This window comes from Neolamprologus brichardi, chromosome 9 (genome assembly GCF_056152115.1).
Source record: "Neolamprologus brichardi isolate AB-2024 chromosome 9, ASM5615211v1, whole genome shotgun sequence".
Taxonomy (NCBI): Eukaryota; Metazoa; Chordata; class Actinopteri; order Cichliformes; family Cichlidae; genus Neolamprologus; species Neolamprologus brichardi.
In genome coordinates this window covers 4,354,862-4,369,328 of record NC_142112.1, presented here as the reverse complement: position 1 = coordinate 4,369,328, position 14,467 = coordinate 4,354,862, and the positions used below count along the sequence as shown (strand labels likewise).

At 40.9% G+C, this 14,467-nt stretch overlaps 1 pseudogene; it reads right to left on the bottom strand.

The window, feature by feature from the left end:
* Positions 1–10,798: 10,798 nt before the first annotated feature.
* On the bottom strand, positions 10,799–10,917 carry LOC118454920 (5S ribosomal RNA; annotated as a pseudogene).
* Positions 10,918–14,467: the final 3,550 nt, after the last annotated feature.

Genomic DNA, 14,467 nt, shown 5'->3' with positions numbered 1-14,467 from the left:
AGCATCGGGTCGAATAGTGTGAGACCTGCATCATGACCTATGAACTTCTAACCCCTGCGAGTCAATCGTACAGTTTGAGCAGGAGCTGAATCGTGCGACTGAAAAAATCGCACAGTGTGAGCCCGGCATAAGAGAAATCAAACATTTGCAATCCTCACAAAATGATCAAGCAACCAGAAGTTACCTGGAGGAGGTTGTCAAGTTGAGTACAGAACACACCCCATGAGTAAATAATACGCGTGCAGACATTCATTGACACTTGGCCAGTTGATTTTTTTTATATGTAAATTCAATAACCTACACATGCAGGTGTGAGCCAAGTGCACAAAGCATCATAAAGACAAAATCTGCTTTTGAGCGCTGTAGGAGATTCATTCTCCTGCACTCAGCTCTGCTTTTGAAACAAAATTCTGCTTAAATCAATCAGACTTTTGACAGTGCGAAGCCAAAAGGGAGACGGTCGCATTGAACACACTACAGCATGACACCACCTCACCTCACAGGTTCAGTTTACTGTGTTACTCTAACATGCATCAGGGCAGCACCATATTTGTTTACACTTATTAAAACTTTCCTAAATAATTTATTTTTGATGTGTAGCAGTGGAATTACTGACAATTGAGTTCTTATATGGATTTTCCATAAAAAAAATATTAACATGATTTTGTAAAATATGAACAAATAGACATAAAACATGTTTCTGTCAGATGTCACTGAGTAGATGGCTGCAGAGCACCTCACTGTGGGTTCATGTCTAGTATAAGCTAGTGTTAGGTTTGTGCAGCTAACCAGTTGATTAACTATATTTAGATGTCTGACACCTAAACACGAGACTGCGTTTAGCATTTGCATCTCACTGTGGAGCCTGAATCTTAGCATGTGTGTACAGAAGAGTATGTACACATGTGTTAAACTGTAAGAAGTTGACAGGAGTGATTCATGCGGAGGAAAACCACCTTTGTTTGTAACAACTATCACAAAAACATTAAAAAAAATTTCAGTGACAACAACTAAATAATAATAATAATAATAACTTTATTTATAAAGCGCTTTCAAACAAAGTGCTGTACAACTATTTGAAACTTAAAAGATAAAAAAGAAATAAAAGCAATACATAGCAATACAGGTAAAAGACACAATACAAGTTAAAAACAGTAAAAATTTAAAATCTAAAAGCCATAGAATTGAGACTTGTAAGATAAAGTGAACAAATGTGTCTTCAGCTTAGTTTTAAAAACCTCCACAGAGCAGCCTGCCTAACATCTTGAGGGAGGGTGTTCCAGAGAAACGGGGCACGAAAAGAAAAAGCTCTCCAACTGTCTTTTAACTGGCTCTAGGAACCTTTAGAAGGCCAGAGTCCTGAGATCGGAGAGCACGGGATGGAACGTAAAGATGTAAAAGGTCGGAGAGGTATGAAGGTGCCAGTCCGTTTAAAGCCTTGTAGGTGAGCAGCAGGACCTTAAAATCTGCTCGAACCTGAAAAGGTAGCCAATGAATGAATGAATGAATGAATGAATTAAATAGGGCAAATACATTTGCCCTATTGGTAGTTTTTTCAGCAGACCAAAGCAGTGGATAAGAAAAGCATGACCACTATGAGGAAAAATAAAGAAAATGACACCATTGTTCCTTTAGCCTAGTGTGTATTTTCAGCCCGTTCTCACTCCCGAGGCGTAACATGCCGACGTTTTGTCACGTCCCGCGGCGTTCCTGAGGAATGCAAAAGGAGACCTTCTGCGTTCTTATGGTACGCGGCGGGTTATGGCCGAAATCCAGTGCAATGACGCTCCCGCGGTAATAGACGTTCCAGCCCTGTATTCCAGCCCTAAATCTAACCTTATCCCTAGCCCTAACCATAACCTTTTTCCTGATCTTAACCAGGACTTTAATGATGTTAAATAGCGTGTTTCTAAGCGATTTGAAGAAAAAGAGCGAACATGTGTAGATTGAGTCCATACGGTTCTCATATTTCCTCATTTTTCCGAGGTCGTCATTTAGGAACGTGGTGGGTAGCCGAAAACGTAATATGTTGACGATTTGTCACCTAGCCTAAAATGTTACACTTTGGGAGTGAGAACGTGTTGGTATTTTCTGTGTGATGCAAAATACAGAGGTGAGTGCTTTCTGACTTACCATAAGTCCAGGAACTCATTGAACTACTGGTTAGTGTACAACGATTTAAGATGTTTGGTTTTTCATGTATTCTCCATTTGTATTTCTTCACTCTATGTTTTTCTACAACTCACCCAGGTACTGGGTTAGACTGGAACTCGTTATTGTTAACATGAGTTAATTAATTCTGTGATGCAGTTAAACAGGTCATAAACAATAATAAATACAGGCATTTTTGTCCTTCGTCAAATGTAGGAAACTTGTACTAATATGCTGTGAGCTCTACATAAATACCATTAATAGAGTTATCAGAATCTGAATACTTTATTAATCCCTGAGGAAATTATGTGGTCACAGTTTGCTCAGGACATAAGAACAGTGACTAACTAAACTAAATTAAATAATATTTTATATTACAACGTTACAATTATATAACAAAATAGCTCCTATAGATGCAGATATCTCTAATTATAAATATCCCAGTATATTACGCAAATTAAATATATATGTTTGACAACGAGGTGCCCCTGTTACTCATACTGTACTTTTCTCTGTAGAGGATGTGCAAGTAGTAACAGTGTACAACAGTTGCAGCGTGTACTTGTACTTTACATTGAGGAAGTGTGCAGCCACAGGAAGGAAAGATTTCCTGTGCCGTCCAGTGGTATTCCCAGTCTGTGACTGCCCAGCACGTCATGGAGCGGGTGGGAGGCATTGCCCAGCAATGTCATTATCCTGGACAACATCCTCTTTTCCAACACCATCTTAAGAGAGTCCAGCTACATCCACACAACATTACTGGCCTTGCACATCAGTTTATTGAATCTGTTGGATTCCGTGACATCATCTCTGGTCTACCCTCAAAGGACCAGAGGAAAAAAATCTGTTTATGTAGTGTGTGTGTGGAGATACAATTTGATAAAGCATATATTTGGGGCTGGATCAAGTGACCCTAGTCCTCTGTTAGTTACACTGCAAAAGGGCTAGGCCGCTTTAAGCTTCTTTTCTTCTTCACTCTCTTTGTGATTATTCTCCACTCGGCATTTAATTATTTATTATGAATTTCTGGCTCTTTTCCACAGTGTGTCTTTTACCTTGTTTTCCTTCCCGCTCCCCAGCCAGTCACTGCAAATTAGTGCCCATCAGGAGTAGGTATGGGTATCGTTTAGGTTTTATCCGGTACCAGTACCAAACCGGTACTTTTGAAACGTGCCGGTGCTTAAACGGTGCTCGAACCGGTGCTTAAAGAATGGAGAACACAAAATTGGTCCAAAAACCTCTCATGTTCAGCTGTTTTTTTGTAAAAAGATAACAATGTTAGCCTTTTCTGCAGCTATGGGGCATATATGGTATCACTCTTGGCTGGAAGCAGTGCTTAATCAATGGAAAAAACACAAACTTTGTCCAAAAACCTCTCATGTTTAACTGTTTTCCACTTTTTCTTTGGTCATTTTAGCCTTTTTGTCCAGGGTGAAGGGAGCATCTGCCATCAAACAAGAAGACAGCTGCATGTAACTATGATGATGTTTGCTAGTTCACCTTACATGCATTAATGTAATAACGTGGTTAGCCTACTCAACGTAAATTACACAGAACAACATTAAGCTACTCACGCAGAGAAGAACGGCTGCTGCTGCATCATCATCCTCATCATTTCTGCTACACTGGCAGGGCTAGGGGCCAGGACTCTCCTCTTCGGGTTTTTGGGGGATGTTGCTAACTCCGGGTCCGATAACAGGCACCACACCTGCAGTAGATGTGCTCGGTGTGAGGTCTCGCAGCAAGCTATCAAATACGGCGCATTTCTCGGCTTTTAAAAAAACGCTATGCGTCGCCAGGTGTTTCATCAGATTTGAGGTGTTACCTCCTTTGACAGTATCACAGTATCAGCTTAAAGCACTTGTTGCAGGCTGCTGAGTTTGCATCTTTTGCTGTGAAGTACAGCCAGACTTTTGACCGCTTCACCTTGGGCATTTTTAATCTGTAGCTCTGCTCTAAAAGAACGTACGTACCTGGACCCGCCTACTATCCTCGGAAACGTAAAATGATTGGCTAGAATCTAAAGTGTGTCACAGCTCAGGAAAAAAAAGCACAGAAATGTGCGCTGCTTTTCGGTCTGGTTACTACCGTTTATGACCATCATGGCACCGGATACCGGTACCCATCCCTATTGCTAATTGTCTGCTGCAGTTGTTTTCTAGGGTAGGTATAGCTAAAGAGGTCCTCACAGACTGTGGCACAAATTTCCAGTCTAAACTTCTACAGCAGGTATATAAACTACTTGGCATAAAGGGTATTAAAACCACCCCTTACCACCCCGAGTCAGAAGGACTGGTGGAGTGTTTTAACCAGTCACTAAAATATGTTCTGCGCAAATTTGTTACAGAAACTGGCTTAGAATGGGACCAGTGGCTGCCTTACTTGTTGTTTGACTATTGTGAAGTGCCACAGGCCTCCACAGGATTTTCACTATTTGAACTGTTTTATGGCCGCCAGGTGAGCGGTCCACTTGACCTGCTAAAAGAACAATGAGAGAATCCAAAGCCTGATGGAGAGAATGTGGTGGCTTATGTGCTGAAAATGATAGAGAGACAAAAACAAATGAAAATACTGGCACAGCAAAACATGAAAGTGGCTCAAAACAAGCAGAAAACCTGGTATGAAAAGAAGGCCAGGGAAAGGACTTTCCAACCAGGACAGCAGGTGTCACTGTTGCTTCCTACAACGGACAGCAAACTACTAGCAGGGGTGGCAAGGACCATACAAATTAAAAAAATGCCTCAGCAATGTCAACTATAGGCTGTACATGCCTTACAGGAGGAAGAAACATCAGGTCTTCCATATTAACCTGTTAAAAGAATTCTAGCAGCAGCAGCTGTAAATGCAGCCTACACAGCAGGTAAAACAACAATGTCTTGTTCAGGTGGTTAAGGAAGAAGAAGAGGGAAAACAATTTTTTCCCACAAGAAAATCGGTGCAACGTGTCACTGACCCATCTCAACCCTTCCCAACAGGATGATCTGAGGGGTCTTCTGGATCCAAATTTGTTCCAGAAAAACTTGGTTTTACAAAACGGGTACAACACGAATCCAATTGAGGGACAATGCTCCGCCCCGCAGGAAATTCTACAGAATTCCTGAACGCCTGGTGCCACAGCTGAATAAGGAAATTGACGAGTGAATGGTGTGGTCCCTAAAAAGGATGGAACACTGAGGTTCTGCATTGACTTGAGATATCTCAACTCTGTCTCAAAGTTTGATCCCTATCTGATGCCTCGTATTGATGAACTTTTGGAAAGGCTGGGGAGAAGTAAGTACATACACCATACAGTACACCACTCTTGACTTAAGCAAGGGTTTCTGGCAGGTGGCCCTAGCTCCAGAGGCAAAGGAACTAACAGCCTTCAAAACCCCGTTTGGGCTGTTTCAGGTGAGGGTGATGCCTGTTGGTCTCCAGGGGGCACCGGCAACGTTTCAGCAGCTGATGGATCAGGTCTTGATGAATGTGTCAGACTTCACTGCAGCATACTTAGATGATGTAATGATATTTAGCCAGACCTGGGAGGAGCATGTGGCTCACCTGCGACACGTTCTGAAGCTGGTCAAATCTGCTGGTTTTACTATCAATCCTCACAAGTGTAAGATCGCACAGGTGGAGTACCTTGGATATGTGATTGGACATGGACAGGTGAAGCCTGAAGTGAAGCATATCCAGTACCTACAACAAAGAGGATGGTGTGGGCATTTATAGGCTTAGTGGGATGGTACAGTAAATTCATCTTCCACTTTGCAGAGAAGACAGCACCTGTCACTGACTTGACAAAAGCGTTGGCACCAAATCAGGTCAAGTGGACAAAAGACCTTAGGTCAGCCATCACGAATGATTCTGTTCTACATAGCCAGATTTCACTCAGCCTTCCACACTGCAGACAGCTCTGGAGTGTGGCATAGGAGCAGAACTGCAGCAGGAGGTGGAGGGAGAAAGGCGTTCAGTTGTTTGCCTCAGCAGAAAGCTTCAGGAAAAAGAATCTAGATACTCCACTGTAGAAAAGGAGTGTCTTGCATGGAGGGGCTGCATGGTTCTAACATGTTAACGAGCTAACCGTGCTAACGAGCTAACAGCACTAACACGTTGACGCCGTACAGCCCCTCGCACGGGGCGATCCGCGTTAGCATGCTAACGGAGATTTCCCAAGTGAGTATGGGAAACGTGATGCTAGCATTGTAGATATTGTATGTATGGCAGTGATGTTTTGTCAGGACAAGCAAGGCCAGCACTGCTTGCTTGTCAAAACTAATAATAGACATGAATGAAATTTGTACCATGAAAAAAACAAAAACTTTGACAATAATGGAGAGTGGACAGCAGCTCTGATCATGTCCGATTCAATCGACTGGGCAAGCTAACCAGGTGCAGGTTCAGCTGCATTTTCAGATTAGAAACCAATGAGAGTGTCTAAATCTAATACCTTTAAACAACTGTAGCCCTGGCTATATAAGTAGCTCATTATTTAAATTTGTTCATTAATATTGATAGTTAATTGCAAATGTTTAATGTGTTCAAGAATGTATACAAATGCCTGTAAAGTATGTGATGTGTGTCAGTTAAATGCACAACCTTTTTATTTGTATTTTGAGGTTTATGTCATTATTTTTGATATGGTATTGATATGTACTACAGCTCCAGGGAACCCTGAAGTAGTCTCGGGTAGAGGGGTGGGAGTAAGTGGGGAGCCGTGTGCACTCTGCAGGAAGCGAGTGAGACGAGAGCTGAACAGTGTCGAGTGAACGCAGAGTTCATAGAAGGCGACAGACGTATTTTCGGGTTGACGGATAGTTCGCTGGAGTCGAGAACTGTTGTACCCTACTGTGAGGTAAATGTGAATTTTGTCTGACACTTGTACCCAATGTTATTGTGTAAAACGGGCTAACTGCTAACCGTGATTAGCCGCTAGCACAACTGCTAACACAGCCGCTAGCGTAGCCTAGCATATTCGCTAAGCTCTTGTTCTGCTGTTTTTATTTATTAAGCTAATGCTAAGATTGAATGTTATCGCATGTGAACTGGCATTTAGCGGGGTTGTGTGATTCAGTAGGAGGAGACGGACGTCTTGCTGGCGTGTCAGAGAGGTCCCTTCTGCTGGTGTGCTGAAGTTATGTGTTCACGTGGGAGCACGTGGAAAGGACGACTGTGAGTGCTGCTGCCGCGGCCTGCTGGTAGCCGTTAGGGGTGGGTTTTTATAATCGATTTATCGATTAAAATCGATACTGGCTTGGATAACGTGAAATCGATTCATTAAAATCCTGAATCGATTTTTTAATATAAATTTATTTTGCCCGAAATGCCAGAATCTCAGGTGAAAGATCACAAAATTTCAACAACCACCAAACAGCTAAGACAGTAAATGAGAGCAGGAACACGGATTCTGCACAAAGACGTAAACACACAGCGGGACCCGCAGATCAGAATCAGTTAGATGTCGCCTTTCTCACGGTCGGGGCTGAAAGCCGACAGCTCGCTGATTCTGATCTGTCAGCAGCTCCGCGCTTTGTGTTCACGCCCTTTTTGCGCCAATTCTAAAGCTGTTAGTTTTATCTCTCTTCAAACAATAAAAATAAAACTGACTGAAGCAGCAGCAAAAGAAGATCCAAACTACGCTTCACATAAACATTGTCATGAATTCCCGCTGACTTTTCCTGTTTTGCTTCCACCACATTTCATGCACAGCTCTCTCTCTCTCTCTCTTTCTCTCTGTACTTTTTTCTTCATTATTCGCTTGCTTGTTACGCACAAGTCTACCGTTGGTTACAGCGCTGTCGGCCACTGTTTTTTTCCCGTTTACATACTTCTGAAAAGAAAACCTAATTTCTGCCGTTCAATACTGAACAAATTTAAACTTTTTAAAATTATGCAAAATGCAAAACGCTCAGCTGTGTCTCTAATAAAACCGCTGGAACGTCAGTTCATATGTTCATTAATGGTTTTCTTTCGTTTTTGATGTACTGCAGAATATTTTTATAAAATCCCAGGCCAGGAAAATCGCCTTCATGTTTTTCTGTGTTTATCTTCAGCTACTTTGACACAAAGGCGTCTGCTGTGATGCTCACACCTTTGATCTTGCGAGTGTCAGCTTCCTTTTTATAGATACAAAAATATGTAAATTTACTGATCTGAATTATAATATTTCTGACTGTCAAAATTTCCCATATTCAAATCGAATCGAATCGAATTTAATCGAATCGTGTATCGAATCGATTCGGGACCTTGTGAATCGGAATTGAATTGATTCTAGAAATCAGTGACGATACCCAGCCCTAGTAGCCGTGACCCAGTTTCCCCGCTATCCCCTTGAACTGCCTGGAGGTGTGAGTACTGTTGTTTGCACGTGCTTTTTATTTTTACTGCTTGGCAACAAGTGAAATGACCATATTGTTTTAGGTCCCAACGCACCCGAGCCATGACTCAGGCCTGCAACGAGGGGTTTGCTAGCAGAAAGACTGTAGCACTTGAGGTGTGTGTGTGTTGGTGAGAGTGCGTGTGGGCCCACAATATTATTTGATTATTTTGTTTCTGTTGAGGTAGATACCTTACCATTGTTTAACAAACTTTATTGATTTTACTTATTTTCTTTTGTGTTGTTAATTAAGCATTCATTAAAGTGGAGTTAACTTTATAATTGACCTGCTTGTGTGTGGTTTGTTTCCATATAGTGTAGTTTTATTGCATATTTAATACCACAAGCATTAAAAAGGGAGTATCAGTAGGAAAGTAACAAAAGGAACCCAGGGCCCCTCTCAATAGAACGTGGGACGGATGTTACACAACTGTTTCACCAGCACTCTATTATACTCCGATTAATATTTTTAATCATACCTATAGATATTGAAAGGGTTTGTTTTGAAATAGATTTTTAAAAAATCAAGCTGTAGGCCTGTGTTTCTGACCATATGAACAACAGTTTTTTCAAACACACGGGTTCTTAACCGCCACAATTTTTAATTTTAATATTAAAAATTTTAATATTTACAATTCTTCAGCCAGGATAGGAGAGCAGAAAGGTGAAGCTGTCGATGTATAGTTCAGATAAGCAGTACAAACTATGTTTTAATCTGATCTAGTGAAGGAAGCTGTTGAAGCTGTGTGAATCAGGAGAAGATCGTTGCTGATAAACTTTCTGTAAAACTCACCACACAAGTATACTGCTTGTAAACAATCACATCAGCAATTTAAAAATATTTGGAAGTGAAGTTTATTATGTGCAGAACAACATGAAGAAATGCATGGTCATAAACAGGTTTCTTTACTTAAGTACCTTGTATTTACACAAAAATAATGTCAGAGGAATACAAAAGAAATGAACATTAAGTATCCATTAATTACTCTTTCTAACTACAATCTGTTTCCTTTCGTTCTAAATTTGGGCTACTTTAAAAAAACTGAATGAATTGACAAAAATGAATCATTTTATACACACTGATTGGCTTTCTCTTGACATGAAAGTAACAACAACAAAAACCACCAGATGGGTGGAGCCTCCGCGAGAGCGTTGCTCCTGAGATGACCAAATCAAAAACATCAAATAGCCCGGTGTAGAGAAAAACCAGAATCAGTGTGTTTGGATCAGTCTGAACGCTGACCTCGAATAGGTTATTTCTACGTAACTTACCTCATTATTTAAAACTATTGTGAGGTTCAATAAGGGCACCCACTTTTGTACCAATATATTTGATAGAAAATGAAAGAGTGAATGATATCTAAATCTATAGATTACTTTTTTAAAATGTAACAGATTTTTGGATCATCTCTTATTCTACAGTCATGTGTTCATATGTTCATTCCTACTTACATTTTACTTCCTGAATGCACTCTTGCAAAGTTTTTTTCTGTAACAAGTAAAGATCTGTCAATATGTTGCTCTTAAATATAAATTCAGTATATATAGTTCTCCAAACTAAGGTTTCTCAGCCTCATCAGTGATGGAGCTGAACTCTGACCATAAGAGGGCAGCCATGGTCAGAATAAAACAAAACTAAACCTTTTAAAGCTTATATACCAGCTTTCATAAGGCTATGTACAGAATATACAGAGAACAAATATTTTCCTTAGGGACAATATCATTTGTTACATAACTTGGTGGCAAACTAGGTTTGTGGTTGATAGCAGGCCATTTGTACACCAGGAGCTACATGAAATAAAATTTCAAAAACTTCTGCAATTAGATTTTTGGTTTAAGGACTTTGAATAATGAAGATATAGAAGTTTATTTGAGTCCTAGACGCTAGTTCCTGGAAACTGAAAGTTTCACTCTTGATGAACTCATCCCTTCCTTCAGTTGGTTGTAAAACCATGACTTGCTCATTCATCCATTCACTTCTGCTTATCCTTCTCAGGGTCACGGGGGCGCTGGAGCCTATCCCAGCTGTCGTAGGGCGAGAGGCAGGGTACACCCTGGACAGGTCGCAGAGCTAACACAGAGACAGGACACAACCAATTGCACTCACATTCACACCTATGGGCAATTTAGTGCTTCCAATTAACCTATCCCCACTAATTGCATGTCTCTGGACTGTGGTGGAAGCGGGAGTACCCGGGGAGAACATGCAAACTCCACACGGAAGGATCCTGGTGGAACTGAACTCGGGATCTTCTTGCCGTGCGGCAACAGTGCTAACCACCGTGCTGCCCGGGCTTACAACACCTGTTATTCCCAGGCAGTCTCCCATCCAAGCACTAACCAAGCCCAACCTTGCTTAGCTTGCGAAATCAGACGAGATCGGTAGTGGTCGAGGTGGTATGGCCGTAAGCTGGTTCGCTAAATATCCCTGTTATCATTTGGTGTCGTTTTGGTGTTCATGTAGCTTCTGCTGTTTTGACTAACAGACATATGCCTCTTTAACTTTGGGAAGTGTTTCACCAGCAGATGCCTGAAGTGGTTCTGGAATTTCTTCCCAACAAAAGTATAGAATACAGGACTGATACAAAAGTAAAAGTAGGCAATGGTGCGAGTAATTTGAAGTGCATAACCCAGTTTCTGTTCGTCATCGCAATCACTCACATCTTCATTGTTCATGTTCATCAAGTGTACAACGTTGAAAGGAGTCCAGCACATGAAAAACAACAGCACAATGATGAAGATGAGCCTGACTGTCTTGAATTTGCTTGCAATCCTGGATGACATAACAGTGATTGCAATCCTACTGTAGCAGTAGAGAATAACAATCAGTGGGAAAATCAAGAAAACACTAAGCTGAAGGTAAAACCCAGATTTTCTCAGCTTGTCCATATCGACATAGGTAAGGTTTCGGGGGTACTCCTCACAAAAAGTTTTGTTGTCAATACTAGAAAAGAAACTACTATAGATAATCATTGGTCTGATACATGCTAACCCACTGACTAGCCACACAACAGTGCAGGAGATTCCTGCATACTTTCGATTTCTCACTTGTGAGTCATTCAACGGGTACAGAATTGCAAGGTACCGATCAAAGGTCAGAAGGGCTAGAAAGAGTACAGAGCTGTAAAAACCCAGATAGTAGACAGTACTAACAATCTTGCACATAACTTCGCCAAAGATCCAGTTAGAGAGCTGCATGTAGACTGCCATGAAAGGAAGGCTGATCATGAAGATCAGGGAGGACATCACGAGGTTCAGCAGCAAGATGTTGGTCACAGTGGTCAGCTGTTCAAACCTAGAAAGCAGTCAACATAAAAAGATTCACAGGTGAGTCATCATGAAACAATCTAACCTCAGGTGCTTTCCAGGTAACGGAGATCAGTGGAACCTTCAGTGAAGCAAATCAGCACATCTTTAAAATCAGTGGCATTTCTGGATGTCATCATTACCATGGAGTCTGAGCAAAGATATTAAAGTATAAAATAATATTTTGGAATGCACAAATACAATTAGTGGAAAGTACATTGACTTCTTGGTAGGACAGCGCCTTCTAAGCTGCTGACAAGCATGTTAGAGAGTCCACAGATCTACCCTCAGCAAGAAAATATCTTGAAAGTTTATTTTGTGACCCAGAAAGAGTAATATTTCAAACTCTTTCGCCATGCTCCTCCACCATTGGCACTTTTAAAATATATTTATTTTATTATAAAAATACTATCAATAATAATTTAACGCAAGTATTGAACAGAGTAATAAGAGTAATATTAAAACTAAGTTGCTGCCATTGTTGGAGGATACACCCGACCCATCCATCAAAATGAAGGACGCATTTGGAGGATTCTTCCAATTTGGACAGCCTTTGTCGCCTGGCTGTGACGTAATCGGTCTCCAAATGCAGCCTCCAAAGGATGCGGCCCCTGAATCTGGACACAGCTTTTATTTCAGTGTTAGGCAACCATCACCACTGTCTATCAGAGGCTTCTTTGTGGAATTCTGTGCCTGAGCTGTTTACAGTACTATCCCTTGCTTGGCACTTATATCACTTAGTAATGACACCAACATTATCATCCTTCAGGCAGACAAGAGTAGGTGCACAGTTTTGCTAAACCAGAAAGAGTATCAGTTATCACTGCTCAGTGGCAAAGATACTTATGAGCCAATGAAATGAGACCCAGGAAGTGGTTACAATAAGAGGGTGACAGATTGTCTAAAGCAGTTAGAACAGGTATGTCCAAAGTCCGGCCCACAGTCAGATTTCACGTGGCCCGCAGCTTCAGTCTAATTATGTATTATTTATGGCTCACTTCCTTAGTCCGAATAAATAATTCATGACTTTAAAAACGCAATTCCTTTTTTCACCACATGGTGGCAGCACATTTTTCAGCTACATGCACCTGTGCTGCGAGCCCGCCCTTCTCTGCTCATTTCTGCCATGGCGACTGTTGACAGTGAGGGCCACCGCTTTCAGGAGCGGTGGGAATTGCAGCATTTTTTTACTGAAACTCGAGGCAGTTGTGTTTGTCTGATTTTTAAAGAGACTGTTGCCTTGTTTAAGGATTTCAACATTAGGAGACACTACGAGACTAAACATGCTGCAACATATAACAAGCTAACAGGGAGTGAGCGCGCTGAAAAAGTGAAGCAAGAACCAAGAAGTTGGTATGCAGAAACTATATAAATGTTTTTTATACTTGATTGTAATCTGTTGCTACGTCTTATGTAATGGTGCTGGAACTGCAGCTAGTAGAACACAGTAAACACACTAAAGGGGTTTTTCACATGATCTTAATTAGGCTATGGGACAGTATACTTTAATGTATCTAGTTTAAAGTTTCAGAGCTGCGATGTGCAACAATCATGCTGGAAATAAACAGCATCACAAAGATGATTAACTCTATTCAGGTGCAATATTTTGCATTATAGAAACAATGCTGCACTTTAAGGCTATTATGTTCTTTATTAATTTTATTTTTATTAATAAAACGTATTTTTCTTCAGCTTCAGAAATTGTCACTGACTGGAGTAAGTGGGATGGTTTGAAATCCCCCTTCCTACGTGCATTTGCACAGAGCCTGAAGCAGGAAACTCAGCTTAGAGTAAAGCCAGCCCAGCTCAACCACCATCATGATGCCCTTATCTCTGACTGGGTTTGAGGTTTTGTCAAGCTGCTGCACCAGCGTTAGTTTCATTGATCATTTTTGTCAACAACCTTTTTTTTCTGATGAAAACAAAACGATAACTAAGTAAAAACTATGATGCCACTTTCATCGACGAACAAAAATGAGATCAGCATATTCTGAAGAGATAAGAATCTAAATGATCATTGTTTCTCATGAAAACACAACAAAATGAGATGTGTTGACATGTGGATGCATACACACAGGTGAGCTGACTAACTGAATATATGGAAAGATCAGGTTTTCCATCACTGAATCTTTTTCCTCCCCTGATATATTCCAACAACGTCATCATCCATTATCCCTGATAAGGATCAGCAGATGGATGGATCTGAAGAAGTGTTTCATGAGATGTTGTTGTCATGCATGGATGGTCCACCGTGTAGTCAAAGGTGCATCATCACCAACAAAAGATCTTGGCAAAAAATTATTAAAACTCTGAACATAAATAAAGGTGACACTGCTGAAACGTATGGAAACAATACGACACCAAATACATGCCGACAGAGCTAAAGGTTGGCTAATACTCTTAGTTTTACTGATTTTGACTGAAAACATAAATTTAAAAGAAGAGCAAGGCACACTTATCACAAATCTTTAAAGCTATTAAAATTATGACCGCTTAATTTGATTGGTTAATATATTTGGTTTGGTTGCTGTTGTTGGATTCCACTGTAAGCCTCTACGACAAAGCAGGTAGGTGAAATCATTTTAGAGTTCATCTTGAGGTTTCAGTGTTACAAAGGCAGTTTGCTGTTTACTGGTGTTGAACACGTTTGGTCTG